Source organism: Anas platyrhynchos, chromosome 7, assembly GCF_047663525.1.
Source record: "Anas platyrhynchos isolate ZD024472 breed Pekin duck chromosome 7, IASCAAS_PekinDuck_T2T, whole genome shotgun sequence".
Taxonomy (NCBI): domain Eukaryota; kingdom Metazoa; phylum Chordata; class Aves; order Anseriformes; family Anatidae; genus Anas; species Anas platyrhynchos.
The window spans coordinates 13,999,613-14,016,270 of NC_092593.1; the positions used below are offsets into that span (position 1 = coordinate 13,999,613).

Here is a 16,658-nt window from a genome sequence, read left to right on the forward strand (position 1 = left end):
GGAGCACAATTTCTCCTGTGCTGAGAGACCCCATTCCTCTCGTGGTGGCTGCTGCGCTGGGAATGCCATCACCTTCATCAGTGTCTTGTGCCCGATGAAGCTTTGGGGTTGCCGGGGTGTTTCTCCAGCAGCGTGAGGCTCTCCCGTGGGCTTGTCCAATTTGCCACAGGAAGCGTCGTGTGGCTCGGGCAGCCAATCCCAGCTCCAAAGATGGAGTGCTTGTCGCAAGCTCATGCCAAGCCATCTGTAAGATTTGTCAGATAAATGTGACTAGCGAAGTGGCACTCGTGAGCAGATGAAGGGAAATTCCCTAGGGGATTCTTTATTCGCTCGTCATTAGCAGGAGAGGCAGTGGGAAAACTCATTGTTCAGCTGTTCAGAGTGCCGGCGAGCGCTTGACACCGAATAATCTTTAACTGGAGAGGGAGGTCTGATGTGTCTTGGGCAGCCCAGATGCTGTGCTGGAGGCAGAGCATCATGTTCTGCACGTGGGGCTTACCTTGGTGGAGGATAAGGATATCTGAGCTCCTCAGTCTTGTATTTCACCTCAAAACCACTTCTCCTCCCTGGGGTAAACTTATTCAAAGTGAGCGGAGGCATGGAGCAGCCTACAGTTTCGTGGCTGCTGTTTACCTTCATGTATCCCTGATTTTAAATGGAAAATGAAATTGGCCCCTGCTGTGAGGAGGTATTGCCTGCCTGCTAGGTGAATCCTGCTTGTGGGCTCTCCAGTGGCAGCTCTGCAGCGAGGACCGCGTCTCGTTTGTTCGAGTCATGAGGCTGACTTAGATATGGTGACTCACAGAGTAATCTTACTGAGTCTCCGTCCTCACAGAAGAACAGGAGCTCTGCCATTCAGGGTGTGTGTGAGAGCTAAAGTGGGCCCACAGTCCGTGCTGACAAGGAACAGCTCACCAGTCTCGTGTTTTCCACAGAACACCTTCGGTGCAGCTCACTTTGCTGAACCGAGGGGATTTTTTTAGTCCTGTAAATGAATAATTTAAGCTCCCATTACTACCTTCCCCAGGCACGGTGCTTTAGGCAAAGCCCTTGGTTGTTCTCTTTTTTTATTTTTGTGGTGAGACATGGAGGTTTTATGTCATCTCCTTCTACGTGCTGACAAGGGCATGTGTGGGTATCTGCAGGCACAGGATATTCTGCTGTCGTTGCTATCAGCCCTATTACTCATTCAAATTCCCCTTATGCTTAGCTTTAAACTGGAGCTTGGAAATGAATTCAACATCATCATCTTGAAAGCAACGATGTTCTGGTTGCACTGGCTGGGGTTTTATCCTCCCAGGGAGGATTGGGGTGAGAGGACTGAGCTGGCATTTGGCAAATTGGAGAGAAGGGCTTGCAGTCTTCCCAGTTTCCCAGACTCTATGGTAGGATCAAGACCAATATAGGTCCCAATCTTCATGGAACCTGATGTGGAGAGCTGATGGGACACAGGAACACGTTCTCTCCCACTGATTCCAATGAGGCCATTCATCTACAGGGATTGCTGTTGTAGGGTACTGTGGAAAAATGTTACCTTCCATCACTAGTTCACATGGGTCAAGATCAAAACCAAACCAACCTGTCCAGAAACCCATTGTCCTAAATCCCCATTTAGGAGCTTCAGCATGTGGGCAGACTTTCAAAAGCTGCAGGTCCACTAAGCTTGAGGGAGACATGAAGCAATATCTGACTTCAGATGGTAGCATGTGAAATGCAAGCGGTATCAGTGAATCTTTATCAGTGAACAGGTCATTTGCCAGATGCAGCAGTTTTCGTCAGTGAAAAGGTATTTTGAATTTGGGTTGAAAGCACTGGATAGCTGGGAAAAATAAGGATATTCCAACAGCAGCTCCAGATCTTGCTTCAGCTTTCATGTAAATAGGTGAACTTCTGCTGACTCCAATACAATGTTGCTTGCTCACATGAGACCAATCTTATTTTATACAGGGAAAAAGCCATGTCACAAGAGATCTTTGATGTTTTAATGTGCCCTGGCATATCGATGGATACATCCAGTGGAGAAGAACAATCTGGGACACTTGGTCTGCATTTGTGCTTTGCTGGAGATTTGCTATGTAACCTCGAGCAAATCTATTAATCTCCCAGTACCTCAATTCCCCAAATGCAAAATGGAGATAATAAAACATAACTCCCTTAGCAGGGTAAACACATTAAAAAAATGCACTTAAAAGCATTTGGGTACTAGATTAATGGAGACCTATATCTTGTGGGGAAGATTTGTTGTATTATAAATAATACATCTTCACAATTATTCCATTTAGTCTGCCTTGAAGCCTTCAAAGACATACCACGCAAATGTTTACTGGCAGTGTGTTTCCCCCCTTTTATTGGCCAACAACATGTTTAGACCAGACTTTGCTGTGGCAAAGTATTTCAGCACATTACACATGGCAAATGACTCTTTTACTGTAAAAGTAGATTATTATTATTATTATTTTTTTTTTTTAGAGAACACCCCAAATAATGCTGTACTCAGCAAAAGCCTGTGCACCTGGAATAGCTGTCTCTGAGCAGTTTTTCCTCGCAAAAATGTGCAGAGTGCTTCACCCTGGAGCTTTTGACTGAAATGGAGGATGAAGGGAATCTGGTGGGTACCAAGGACAAACTCTTTAAGGGTGAGTTAACTTTGCAGACCACCTGAAAGAACTTGGGTATGTCTCAAGTCAGTGAAGCAACGCTGGTGCCAAGACGTCCCAGACAAAAAGACCAGTGTTGCAGAACGTGGCTGAATTACCTAGGGTACCAAGTGGGGGTCTGGGGGACTCCCCCTCCAACCTGAGTGCACAGGAGCTATTCAAGCCGTTAGACCACCCACTGCTTTAGCAGTGTTACTTAGCTTCCCTGGACTCTGTAATTACTCTTGTCACATTACTGAGGATAACACAGAAATATTGCAAGCATTTGCCTTGAACTTGGAGAGTTGAGGCTTATGCAAAGGGAGGGGAAAAGGGCTACACAGAAACTAAAAGGAAGGGTGTGATTCTTTTCCCACTTGGGCTTGTTTTACACTGGCTTTGCCTCTGCTGGAGTAATTCCTCTTTGACATTGATGTAATGGGTTCAGAAGCAGGCCTGAAATGTGTGTGGAAACATGTTTACCTGCCTAAAAGAGGTGTGTATGAGGGTATTTTGAGGAAAGCAGAAGCCTGGAATTTAGTGCAGGTAAGAATGTTACTTTCTTTTTGTACAGGAAAATGCTACCGCCATTTGGACAACAGTGAAAACTTTAGTTCTGCAATCAGAGTATCAAATAGAGAACAGCGTTTGCTCATATGCCTTTTCCTTGGGGGTTTGCCTCCAGAACTTCTGATGGCAGAGGTGAGCTGCCATACTCTGCTGCAGGCTGCTGGGATGGGGACTTGTTAGTGTGTGAGACCTTTCATGCCCTTCCCTCTGGGAATGGAGAAAAATGCAATAAACCTCTGGTAATTCTGGTGACACATCATCCCAGATCTGCTTCTGCTGCACAGCTCGAGAGGTCTTGTAGCCAGCTACAAAGGGTTGGGTATTGGGATGATTTGCATTTAACCCCTGCCCTGCAGCACGGGGACTATTGAATTGATGGCTTTCCTGGTGTCTGCTGCTTTGACTGTAATGCAATTTTTTTTGGGTGGAAGGCACCAAGGAAGAACAGCAGTGGCACAAATATACCCCCCAAAAAAATATTCAAAGAAGAATCCCTTGAGACCTAGAGGTAGCCTTGCAGATGGGTTTCAGTGTCAAGCACTAGCGCCTGACAGTCCTCCTGATTTTGATGCTAACACAAAACCACAGCAATGTTTATTTTAATCTCTGGCAAACATCTATGCATTGGGTAAGAACGAAAAGTTGATCTCATGCTTGGGAGGAGCTTGGAAGAGTGAGTACGTGCTACTCAGCTGTACTCCTGGCTGTGCTGGCCAGTTGCTCCAGTAGGTGATGCTGGGCACGGCAGAAGCGCTTGCGGCCTCTTGTAGTGAGCCCAGCTCTGAGCCTGTCGGCAGCCTGCTCTGTGGGCTGCACGGGCTGTGTTAGAGGAACCTGACAGAGCCAGCAGGCTGGGGTTGGGTTCTCTCTGACCTCCGGATGGGGTACTATCACTGTGAAGGTAGCCTCAGCTTGCGGGTATCCACATATGCTGCTGGGATGGTGCTTCTGCTGATAGTGCTTATTAATGTCTATCCCACTGCAAAGCCAAGGCAACCTAAGAATTGTCCTCTAACAAAGGCAAGAGGAACATGTGTTATTTATACAGTCCTTTGTGGAGAGGCCTGTGGACAAATGACTAGGTAGGCAGAGGTACCCCAAGCCCAGGGAATTATCTCCCACTGGTGGTAAACTGCCAACAAGTTTTTTTTTAGTTTGTTTTTGTATTGTCTAGCTGCTTCTATAAAAGTAATTTTTTTTTCCCCTTTATATCTTGGATGTCTTACTGTGTCTTGATGTCTACAGGTTAACAAGATCTGTTTTAATGGAAAATATTACAAATTATTCTGGATATTCCTTTGATGATACTGTGCCTGTATTTTCTACTGCAGCTGAGATTGCTTCCATTAGTAGTGCCTCATGCTTTTCCCAGTCAAATCACTTACAAATATGTGTTGATTTTAACTGTTTAAGATGTGCAACCATGTAATGCAGGATCATTTATCATCCTATCTTGTCTTCATCTGTTACCTAAACTAGACTAGTAGGCAACAAAGAAAAAAAGTGGCAACACCAATCTCCTACGTGTCACTGTATGTATGTATAGCACCTAGCACAGTTGGGAGTATATCTTATCGACATTGCTATGGTGTGAAGGGACCTTATTGCTCCAGGCACTGCACAGGCAGACAACAAAATATGGTGCCTTCCCAAAGAGCTTGCAAACAAAATGTATTTAATGATCAATTGATCTTTGCAGCAAAATCCTGTAGGAAGACCAGTGGAGCAAAACTGCATGTATTAAACGATGAAAGAAATACTACGGTAATGGCACACTCCTCCTGCTGAAAGAATAAGATGTCCATGTTATGCTTTTACTTGTGCAGAGAATCTGTGAAAGCTGTTTTTTTTTTTTTTTTTTTCTCTCTCTCTCCAGATTATTTGGGAATAGTCTGCAAGGACCAGATAGTGCAAATAAGAGGGCCTGAAATGATGAAGTTAAGGTCTAGCTGAAGGCCAATGGATCATACAGGAAAGAAGGACCAAATGTAATTGGAAATGAGTAGTGAGGATCACTTCAAAGAAAACTAAAAGGGCATTTCTACCTATGCTGGGCCTTCTTATGCATAAAAACCAAGTGAGCCAGATGTTAAGACTTCTGTCTGGGGTAGCAGAGGCTGGTGGGGAAGTTACAATATTAGATTGTAGTGTCTCAGAGTAGTTGAGGGCAGAAGGGACCTCTGGAGGTCATCTGGCCAGACTCTCCTCAAGCAGGGCCACCCAGAGCAGGTAATCTGGGTATATATCTTGGCCGTCACCCTGCAGCAGGAAGGAGAGACAGTGATGTCCCAGGTAATCCATAGAAACTGGAACTACATTGTATTTTGGGTTGTTGTCTTTGGGAACAAACTGGTGCTGTGTCACATGAAAAAATGGGTAGGGGGGGGCTGGACAAATGTGTCAAACTCAAAGTCTGAAACTGTGGGAAGTAAGGCTTGTTTACATTTGGAGGACAAAAGCTGGCCTTAGGGGAAAATGGCAAAGCAAAAGACTAAGCACGGAGACGAACAAAATATCCCAGCCACGCTGATCTAGGCAAGCAGCCTTTGGAGAACAGGTAGTGAATGTGACCAGCATGCATGGAGAGGAGGGTGATGGAGGTATAACTACTGCAGAGACTGAGTTAATGCAGAAAACACAGCTTGTGATTAAATCAAATTAAACAGTTGATTATATTTTTTTTCCTCTCACATACTTTACATACAGCTTTTTTGGGGGTTGTAAAATATTTTTGGAATATATTGTTGAGAAAGAATAGTAATTTCAATAGGCAGGGAAACGGTTCAACATGTCTGGTGATGATTATTAACTGTCTGTTTCATGGCAGGATTTGGAGAAGAGCTGTAAAAGCTGAACCTGCATATCTCATTTTCACATAAATATGTGAATTTCTTCATATGAATAGGACAGAGCTTAACACTTAAATAGGGGCAGAAAGCGGAGAATGGACACTAAAAAATGCAGATGAAATAGATTCAATATGAATCAAATGGATTCAGATGTGAAATCTGCAAACGCAATCTACTGCAGTGTAAATCAGGTCTATTTCAAGTTCCCAAGTTTGAACCACACCTGAAAGAGCTTAGCCTAAATAGAAATATGCATCTGTATAAAGCTTCTTGCCAGAGTTTAAAAATTAACCTTGGGTTAAATTAGTGCAGCTTTAGTTCTAACCAGAGATGTATGTTAGAATGGAAACGGAGTTCAGATTTCTGGACTTGCAGTAGAGCACATGTACCACAAACTCAGCTCTCACAGTATGAAAATCATGGCAGCAATGAGGGATGCAGAGCACAGTGGCATAGGATGGTGTTAATTTTTTGATCTTTGTCATGGGATATCCTACTGTAAGAACTGCAGATGGGGTCGGGGTGCAAGAGAAGATTGTCTTTTAGCTCTTGGAGTGCAGAAGTATGGTGATGAAGTATTTATTTTGGCCTTTGGGGAACTGAGCTTTCAATACCTTACAGATTGTTGATCTATAAGCGGAAGAGTTTTCTTGTCATTCTTTCCTTTCCTCCGCTCATGGTGTGGGACAGCATGGCTGGAAACATCACCTACATCTGTGAGCTGCTTTTTTTTCCCTCCCCTCCAGGCTGTGGAGGCTCAGATCTTTCTACTGCAAAGCAGGGAGCTGATAATTCTCTGCAGGGTCATCCAAGCTGCTGAGGAGCCAGACTTAGGCTGCTCCCTCAGTTCCCATGAGCGCAGGTGCCCATTCTTCTTGCTTTAGGGGATGCTCTATTTGCACAGCCTTAATCAGCAGCACGTTATGGTTTTGGCCACTGCAGTTTATGATGGTGACACAGTATATTTATTTTTAATGTGGAATTGGCCCGTGCCTGATTGAACAATATACAAATAAAAGATATGGAAATCAAAACTGGTTTGGCTTGCAGGCCAGCACAGACAAGAATAACAATAATAAAAAAAAAAGTACAGCTGAACAATTCCAACAGGTAATTCTCAGTCTTTGGTGGGTGCCTAATTAAACTTCCCAATGTAAGAGAAAGGAGAGAGTAAGGCTTTTCTAGTAGTAATCATCATTCCCAAAATGCATGCAATATGACTTGGAAGCATTAATTCTCATACAAGATGTTCTTCATTGACATTCTGTTTTTGTGAATATTAAAATCTTTATCATCTGGTCAACAGCTCCTGGTATTCATTTCAGGAAAAAAGCTGATATTTTCACATTGTTCTGTAGATAAGGATTACAGTGAGACTGTAGGATGTTGGAACAATATACAGCAAGAACATGAACAATGTAGGAAGCTGTATGCAGTCCTCTGCTGCAGTCAATCCTGCTCCAAACTTCAGGGAAGTGAAAGGGCCACAACAGCCACTTTCTCAGGTCTGACCCTGTTGTAAAGCTTCTGAGAAGGAATAAGTATCTTGCTACTTTGTGCTATGTGGGCAGGCTGCTTTCAGTATCTATCTCGGGGAAAGATTTCACTTGATGACAGAATTATTATTAAATCCTGTATTTGGTTGCTGGGAGTTACCCCAGGCTTGAAATTCACTAGATAATAGGCTTTATGTCGCTGATAAAAAAAAAAAAAAAAAAAAACACACGAAATTTGCATATATTATGTGTGAAATAAATGGCATAAACCAAGTGAATCTCTCATAAATACTTAAAGACCTCTTTTGCTTTACTTTTTGAAACAAGTGAAAAATGAAACATCTCCCAGCACTTGTCTGGGCATGATGACATCATACATCTTAAAGGGCTTAACTGCAGCAAAGCATAGTCCAACTGCTCCCCCTGTGCTGGGGGTGCAGAGGAGCTTCCAAGGTCCCATAGTGGAGACAGTACCCATGGGATACTCCAGGGATCCTGAACTGAAAGCTGCTTGAGGCACAAATATAGAATGAATAGAATTACACTTTCATTTTCATACATGTTTTATGTCTCAAAGATGCCTAATAACGCAATCTAGTTGGAGTATTGAGATTCTCCCCATCCTCCAAGGGTGTGTGTGGGGGGAACAGACGTAAGGGTATTAATGATATTAGCTGTAGCAGAGGGCAACTATCTTCCCTGATATTTTTTCCATTACACAAATAATTTTTCGGAGTGTCTTTAGGCAGGATTAAGAAGTCTGATGTAAAAGAGCAAGGAAGATATGGATATTTTGATTATGTCTTTCCTGCTTTTACTCCCACCCAAGATAAAATTTTAACAGTAAATTTATCTCTGTTATGTCTTCCTTCAAAGTCAGCATGGGTCTGTGCTTCAGACTGTTCAACATTTGATAATTCTCATTTAAGACAAAGCTCCAGTTACTTTAAGACTATAATAGCTGTCAAGGTGTAAAACACGTAGCCTCTGTGCAAGCACTGTTTAATTGGCAAGTAATTCATGGTGTAGGCCTTTTGGCTGCGATTGCGAGTCAGGCTGATAACATGGGAAATCACTACAGTGAGCACAGAGCAATCATTAGCTTTCAAAAACAGTCTTGCAAGCAATGTCTTTTGCTAGTGGAGAGTGTGTTGAGGGGAAAGGCTCTGGCCCAGCTAAATCCAGTGCAAAATTAAAACAAACTCTCAGGAAAAATGATTAGATGTTTTGTTTTTCCAGGATTTGCTGTAATGGATTTCGTCTCGGAATAGAAAATGGAGGTCATATTGAGAAAAGGAAAATGTTTTTCTTTTATGTGGTCAAAAGTGGAAACCTTCCAATTTTGGGAGAATAAAGTAATAAATCTGCAGCCACCTAGAATTATGTGGTGTTACAAGTGAAGACAGCTCCAAAGTTTGTTCCTGCAACAGGAGTGAAACTCTTTGGGTTCCCCTACCTCCAGTCCACCCCTGCCTGAGTTCTTCTCTGTTGGCCTTTCATTGCACCAGTTGCCCAAGACAGAGCTGAGCAGCCTGAGCCCCTGCCTTCCAGGACATTGCTGCGTGTGGTGGGTGTTTTTGGTGTTACACCGTGATCTTTATGAACAGGTATTCCCTGTGTAGTAATTAATGTTTGGGATGGTCAAATTCAGAGCCTGCACAGGACTGGGTGGCACCTTTTGTGCTCCCAAGTCCCTGGTTGTGGCTGGCAATGTCAGTTGAACTCAAGGAGGGTGTTGGTACCAAAATCAGTCTGGCTTTTGAGCTCTCTTGCTCTCGGAGAGCTGCTCAGCTGTCTGATGGGTGAAGTGGCAGCTGCTTGCCTTGGTGAGGTCCCTTGTTGGCACTGTGCTGGGGCCAAGGAGAGCACCTTTGCTCTCTGGCAGCCTCTCTGCTTCTTCCTCTTGCGTCATTAACACTGTCAGTTCATGGTTTCGGTCTTTTTGTTGTTGTTGCTTTTGTCCCCAACCCCACTTGGGGATTTTCTGCCCGTTTTCTGTGTTGCCAAGTGGTTCTGTGTTGTAGCTTGTTAACTGCCAGTGTGTTGGTGTTGCATGTGGTAAAAAACAACAAGTGTAGCTGGCATCATAGTATCACCTCCGCAAAAGAAAAAGATGTGAAATCCCACCAAAGCCAGCCCAGAAGCTCCCAGACCACCCACTACTCCTGTGGGGACAGTCCAGGACAGGAGCCCTAATTGACAGGATTGATTAGGGATGCCTCACAGTGAGGGACCGAGCTTCTGGCTGCACCCTGAATGTTGCATGGGGCTTTTAAATGTGGACATGAAATGTTGTCACTGGAAACTGTGGAAAGCAGGGCTCTCCAGAGAGCAAGGCAGGTAAGGAGGGTGGAAGGCATTATAGGGGAAGAGGGGGGATGCCTGCAAGAAGGAGAGCCCCCCAAAAGGGGGGAGCCTGTCCTCAGCGGGGAGCAGAAGCCTGCGGAGGAGCAGGCCTGGAGGAGGAGTGAGGGGGAGGTGGGGTGAGCGGGGCCCAGCCTGGCAGGCGGTGGATGTGCCAGAGCCTCGGGTTTGTCGTTTGCACCTCGGTCACGTGCGTGCGAAACGTTGCTGCTGTTGTAGCCGGGTACCGCTCGCTGCGCGTGGGTGCAAATGGCAAGGCGAGATGTGGGACGGAGCCGAGCTGGGCCCAGCTGCTTCTGTTTATGCTCCGCGGGAGGGAGGCAGGCGTGCGGAGCGACTGGTGTGCTGAAAGTCAGCCGGGGGCTGGTGTCCACAGGGAGCCTGACAGGGGCCTGGGACAGCCCCAAGCCCTCGTGCCGGGGCTGCTGCCCTTCAGTCCTGTCCCAGCACCCAGCTGTGGGTTTTGTTTGGTTTGCACTTCGCTGCCCACTCTCATCCCCAGCTGTTCAACCCTCATCTCTCCTTGCTCTGCTCTGCAGACCTGGCAGAGTTCAGATTTACCTTCCTCCCTTCCGTCTTGAAAACAATAGTAAAATTCCTGAAAAGGGGGTGAGCGTGTACATGCTTGCAGGTGCGTTTGGGGAAGGAGGCAACTGAAACTGAGAAGCAGTGGCAAAGGGAGGGCCTCCAGGGCCCGGCTTAGCTCCTTGGCACAGTGCAGGGTGATGGCCCTCTGCTTGTGACAGGGGGTGGAATTACCTTGCAAACACTGATCTCGCTCTGGCTCATTTTTCAAGCCTTTCTCTGTATTCCTGAAGACCAGAAACCTTTGAGAGAACAAAACAAAACATCCATCCCATGTAGTCAGTGGTGGCAGGAGCTGGGATCTGAAGATGGTGCTGGTGGTGTCATGACAGCAGCATGGTACACCTTGGACAGATGTGCAAGAAAAGGGGGAGAGGCCCAATCTCCACCTCAGTTTCAAATTTGAATAGGACACGTGGCTCCTGACACGTTGTCTAACCAGCTTGGTTTTATGTGCTACTTCAGTCAGGAAATTAATCAGGAAAAAAAGATAAGGGAACATTATGCTATTCAGAATAAATCGCCGCGTTACACAATGCTGCTCCCATTGCCTAGGTAGAGCTGTTTAAGAAAATGGGCTGGCTTGAGGGCTTCCTTCTGATTGTCTAATTAAACTTCCAACCTTTGCAATTATGAAAATAACTGTGTGGTTAGAATTACTTGTATATGCTATAGGTAACTCCAGAATTAGCTAGAAAGAGACTAAGACGTTTACCTTGAGATCTTATTCTGAGATCTCACTTTTTACACACTTCGTGCTACTCTGCATTAAAATAACATCTCTAGAAGAAGAAGAAAAAAAAAAAAACACCAAAAATTAATAAATGCAACTAGTGCAATGGCTGATGCTAATGGTCCATTTATTGCAACATCCCATTTGCAGCAATGCCCAGTTGAAAAATGCCTCTGAAGAAAGTGCAAGAAAAATGATAAGACACGAGTCAGTTAGGTTTTTGTAGCCCTGAAAATTAACCTTTGCTTTAAAATCTTTCCTTCAAACATAGCCAAGCAATCGGAACAATGCCTTGTGGCAGAGAGTTCCCCTGGTTAACTGTGCTTAGAATTAAGGCTTTCTTGTAATTATTTTTCATGTTCTCTGATGTGCACACGTACAACTTCTGCAATTATATGTGAAGGTAAACACGTAGAATTTTAAGTCTGGGAACATAATGGCTATTACTCACATTATGTATGACTTTAATACCAGAAATTAAACTATGACTCCCAAATAGCATTATTTCTTCCACTTCAGTCAAAGTCAACAAATTTCCCTTGTATGACTGTGGGACAGACACCACTGTCTTCTGTTAGACCAATTACTTTTGCAAGCGGCTGTCTGTCTGATGTCCTGGTGTGCAATCCTCCTCAGGTGAACACAATGACTCCATCTTTCACAGTATGCCTGTGCACTATGCAAGTGATGTGCTCTGCCTGCTATAATCATGGAGGTTTTCATTGTGGTAAGGTTACAGATGAAAATATTAAAAATCTCATCTTTGGGAGAACTGTCACTTCTTTCCTAACCCCCTGGTTCATTCCTGTGGATGAGTTCCCTGATGAAGGACAGGTTGCAGAGGCTGTGTTGCCCTCTGGTACAACAGGAATGGACATCATGCCACCCAGAGTGATTATTAATAGTCTGTTAGTGCTTTATCCTCATCTTTTGTTGATGTAAGTGAGCACATCCCTTTGTTAGCTTGCTTGTGTCTTATAATGTCATCCTTTCTTATCCCGTTTTATCTGATCCTCCTTATAAAAACAGTGACGTGAGGCACAGCTGGATGCACTCTGAGAAATCTGCTGCTGCCTGAGTGCTACCTGTTAGTGTGCTCGGAGGGGAGTGCTGAGCTGAAGAATAGAAGATGTCTTTTGTGATTGATCTGTCGAGCGGGTTTGATAGCGCGGAAAAAGTAGTAGGTGTTGTACGTACAGTAACGTTTGGGCTTGGACTCTGTTTTCAGTCTGAAATATGAAGTGTGGTTGAAATTTGAACGGAGAGAGGGACTTTGCATAAGCAAGCGGTAAGAGAAGCTGAGCGGCTTGTCTGGTGCGTTTCAGTGATTTTTTTTTTTTTTTTCGGTTTCTAATGGCGCTGGTTGCAGTGGGGACTGCAGTGTGGTAGCCCGTGGAGGTACTGACAGAAGCAGGGATCTGGTGGTGAAGGTGCGATACATGTGGTATTCAGCCATCACTCAATGCTTCACATTCTTGTGAGAAATCTGCTTTAATCTGGGTCTGGTTCCAACTGGCAGTGCATAACAACAAGGCTTTCCAGCCTTCTCCTCCCCCGGGGTTTCAGTCCTTAAAGATGCAGGTTCTGATAGCATGTTTTTCTTTCCAAGCCAAAATTTCATTTAAAGAAATTGACAAGCACTTATACCCAGCAAAATATTTAACCTCACTGCCAGGCTGGAATTAGCCTTTGAGTTGCTTTCTGCTATTTCACGGTTAGCAGCTCTACAGTGCTCGGAAAACGGCATAGCTGCTCTTCTCCTGTTCTCTGTGCATCCAGGAGCTCCGTGAGGTCACCCTCTTACCACTGGAGATTTTCCAAGATCTCTCCCACAAGATGGCAGATTCTTCTCTGCTCTTTCCCTTCCCTGTAACTTAAAGGCCACCTTCTGGTGAGGTCCCGGGAGGGAATCGGTAAGGGGCTGCAGCCTCAGGAGACCCTTGCTCTCTTCTGTCGTGATGTGCAGCTGTCACGGGGTGCTGGTGGTTGTCAGGACCCATAATGTTTCTGAGCAAGGCTCCGTGTGGATCGGCATATCCCTTCTCTAGTTTGCTTCAGGGTGACCTTTATTATTTTGACACCATTTTTCATATATCTGGTGGACTGAAGATAATGTAGACAAGTGACTATGTGTCCAGATACGTGCTCTGTCCCTAACTGTTTATGCCTCCAGCCACCAAAGTGGCCTGGTGTCAGGCTTGATCATGTGAAGTGTATGGTATTGGGTAAAAATAGGTTTGATATACAAAGTCAATATTTCAGCCTCAGTATCTTTAAATGAGGCTATCTCAGGGAAAACCACTTTCTTTCTAGCCATAGCAACCAACACAAGCTCACATTGCTCCAAAAGGCCAGTTTTTCAGGTCCTTCTGCAGCTGATACAGTCTATAGTTTTTGCACTATAGAGAAGCCTTGGCAGTTCTCTTGCTGGTTTTTAATTATTATTATTTTTTTTTTGTGACCAACATAAAATAACTCTTGCCCTTCCCTGAAGACTTCTAAGTTATCACTGACTTTCATAAGTCCTTCTTAATATATTTCTCTGTAGCACTGTAAGGAATGGGATCTTGGTGTCTTTTTAGTAAAACCCTGCCTAGTACCACAGATCTGAACATAGGAGCAAGGCGGTCCTGTGCTGGTAGCTTTGGGCAGACCAGATGGCTGTAACACCAGCCATCGCAGCTCAGGTTATCTGAGGCGGGTGGGATCAGTTTCTGGAGGGTTTTGCTGGACTCCTTTGCTCTGAGCCTTGCATAGTAGAGCTACAGCAGGCATCGCAGGGCTCCAGCTGCCTCGCCTTGTGAGCAAAGGCGATGAGTATGGCTCCTGATGTCATGCGTCAGCGGCTGTCCAGCTGGGCTCTGACAGCAAAGGATTTTGGTATTTTTCTGTTTGAAAATTACACCTCTTCTCAGTTGTTTGCTGGGCTGGGACCCAAAAATCAGGTGAAGTTGTAATGGGTTCGCTTTCTAGGCAGAGACTCTCAGGTGACCTCTGTGCAGTCCTTGTGAGCCTCTCAACATATTATTCCTGCATATGCTGCTTAGTTTTCTTCAAAGAGAAATCATAGGCATCAGCTGTCTAAAGCACACTAGATTTAGGTTATTTTTCTCCATTTACTTTAATCATATTCTCAACCCATTTAGCAAACAGACAAATGTGTAATGCTTGGGGCAGACCCAGTTCGCCTGTGGGAGAAATAGTAATTTTAAATAAAAACAGTCTGATTTTTTTTCTTTTTGGAGGTGATGAAGACCCGCAATTCTGATTGACTAGTTCACCAATAGATAAAAATCAAAATATCATCAAACTTATCTATTTACAAATTGTCCAGGAGCAGATTGTGAAATTGTCAGGTTTGTCATGTAAAGTTATTCACTAATTTCTTCAGGGAATAATTAGATCATTAGACAAATATGCCATAGGCAATCTGTGTGGGAACTTGTGTAATTAACCAATCCAAAATGAGTGATAAATTATATATCGGTAATTTTCACACTTAGCAATTTAAGATGTGTTAAGTAGTTTTGTCATCAAGTTAAGGAACAGAAACAATACATTGTGACTTATATAACTAATTAGCATTCCCAATTTTACAAACACAAACAATTTGGAATTTACCTTGGGCGACAGTTTGCTCATGTGAGGTAGGAGAATATTCATGAGCGTAGAACTTTGCACTCACTTTTTGCAAATGCTTGAACGTTAAAGAGGTCATAAATCTGGTTAATCAGAAATTTGCCTTTCAATTCTAACAAATGTTCATGGTATGTTACTAAGGGGGAAAAAAAATATCTATTTTCTTTCCCTGTTACTGGCTCAGATTCTTGGGGGGTGGGGGGTTGGAGAGAAAAATCCCTCTTGACAGCACTTACCGAATCAGAATCGTGTACTGAGGAATGGGCCTGTGCATGTTTTGTAAGGTACCGGGTGATTCCTTTGTTCACCAAACTGCTCAATTTATGGTGCAATGTTAAATTATGACTTTCCCTGCAAATGGACTAAGGAGGGGTTAGGCTGGGAGCTGAGAATACAGGAATTTGGAAGGGTTACATGGAGAATGTTATCTGGAGAGGTTAAACTGTTGCCACAGGGAGAAAGGGGCACGAGCCTGGTGACTGCATGGAAAGGCTGCAGTCGTTGTGGCGTAGGAGAGGTTTCACACCATAAGGTAGAGGTTTGGGATGAGTGTCAAAGAAAAAGCCTCTGGATGATGCAGTCTGTAAAAGACCTTGGTGTAGCCACTTGAAGTGGGATGTGCAGTGCTAGACAGGGGAAAACAAAGAATCTTGCTGAAGGTTAATATATATTTTAAACATGCACATATATATTTGCACACGTACTATGCAAAGGAAGATCAAGCAGATTCTTTAATGGGCTTCTTGCAAAGCTGAATTTGAGGTCCACAAATTTTGCAAGTCTCTTGTCCTATCCTTCTCTGCAGCATCTTTTAGGTACAAAGTGAGCTCATCAGTATAATATTAGGTCAAGCACTATGCAACACTATGTATATATAACAAGGCTGTGGTGTGTGCAATCCAGGGCTACTGATGATATCAAGGTCTCTGGGAAGAACAAGCAGCTGTCTGCTTTTATACATTATGCTGATACTACAGGAACTGTGAATGGTCTCTGGTTTGCTCAGAACACATAATTAAACACAGACGAATCAGTGATACTGTCCACTTGCAGCAAACTGCCAAAAAACAAACAAAACAAAAAACAACCCACAACCACACCTGACTTGAACCTTTTAAAGATCAGTGGATTGGATTCTTTTTCATCTTGAAAAAGACGTGTGACTGTGCCAATGAAGAATGTCATACCCAGCCCAATAAAAATAAAATTAAAAAAAATAATCCACTGCACCACTGGAGAGTCAGCAGAGGGAGTGTGAGTTAGGAAGCCCCTCTTTCAATATCTGAATGGCTGCAGTGCAGAAAGAGTGGAAGTAAACAAAAAGACACGAGCTAGAATTGTGGGAAAGAAATAGACCTAAAATAAAGTCTTGGTGGTAAAATTGAGGTGACAGCAGCAACACCCTTTGATGAAGGTTGTGATACCACTGCCCTTGAAGGTATATAAGCCTTACTGAATAAGTGCTACAAGGTGTAATAACTTCTCTTGAGGCTGCCTAAGCACTTCCAACTTTTGTGATTTTAATTATTATTCTCGCAATATTTTGTGTTCACTCCCTCCAGTCCATCAAATCATACTTATACAAAAAAGCAAAGATTTTAATATTTTGACTTGTTAGTTTCTGTGGAAATGTTATGGAGTTGAGCTTAAATTGTGATCTGAGTGCATTCTATGTGTGAAAGAGCCATAAGGCAAATAACAAGATTCTCAGGGCTTGAAAAGTCATGATGGTGCTTAAACACTTTGAGCTGGCAATGCTAGTATTGCTTAAAATGTCATTTAATGA

At 43.9% G+C, this 16,658-nt stretch overlaps 1 long non-coding RNA gene across 2 annotated transcripts in view; it reads left to right on the forward strand.

Moving 5' to 3' along the window:
* Positions 1–16,658, forward strand: part of LOC106016412 (uncharacterized) — a 29,362-nt gene that overhangs the window by 6,275 nt on the left and 6,429 nt on the right. Inside the window, exons 2-3 of one of the 2 annotated variants that reach the window (XR_011810598.1) lie at positions 2,470–2,636; positions 3,211–3,338. This is a non-coding gene — a long non-coding RNA (uncharacterized lncRNA). The remainder of the gene's footprint in view (positions 1–2,469; positions 2,637–3,210; positions 3,339–16,658) is intronic. The other variant, XR_001189129.5, reaches the window with a different exon arrangement.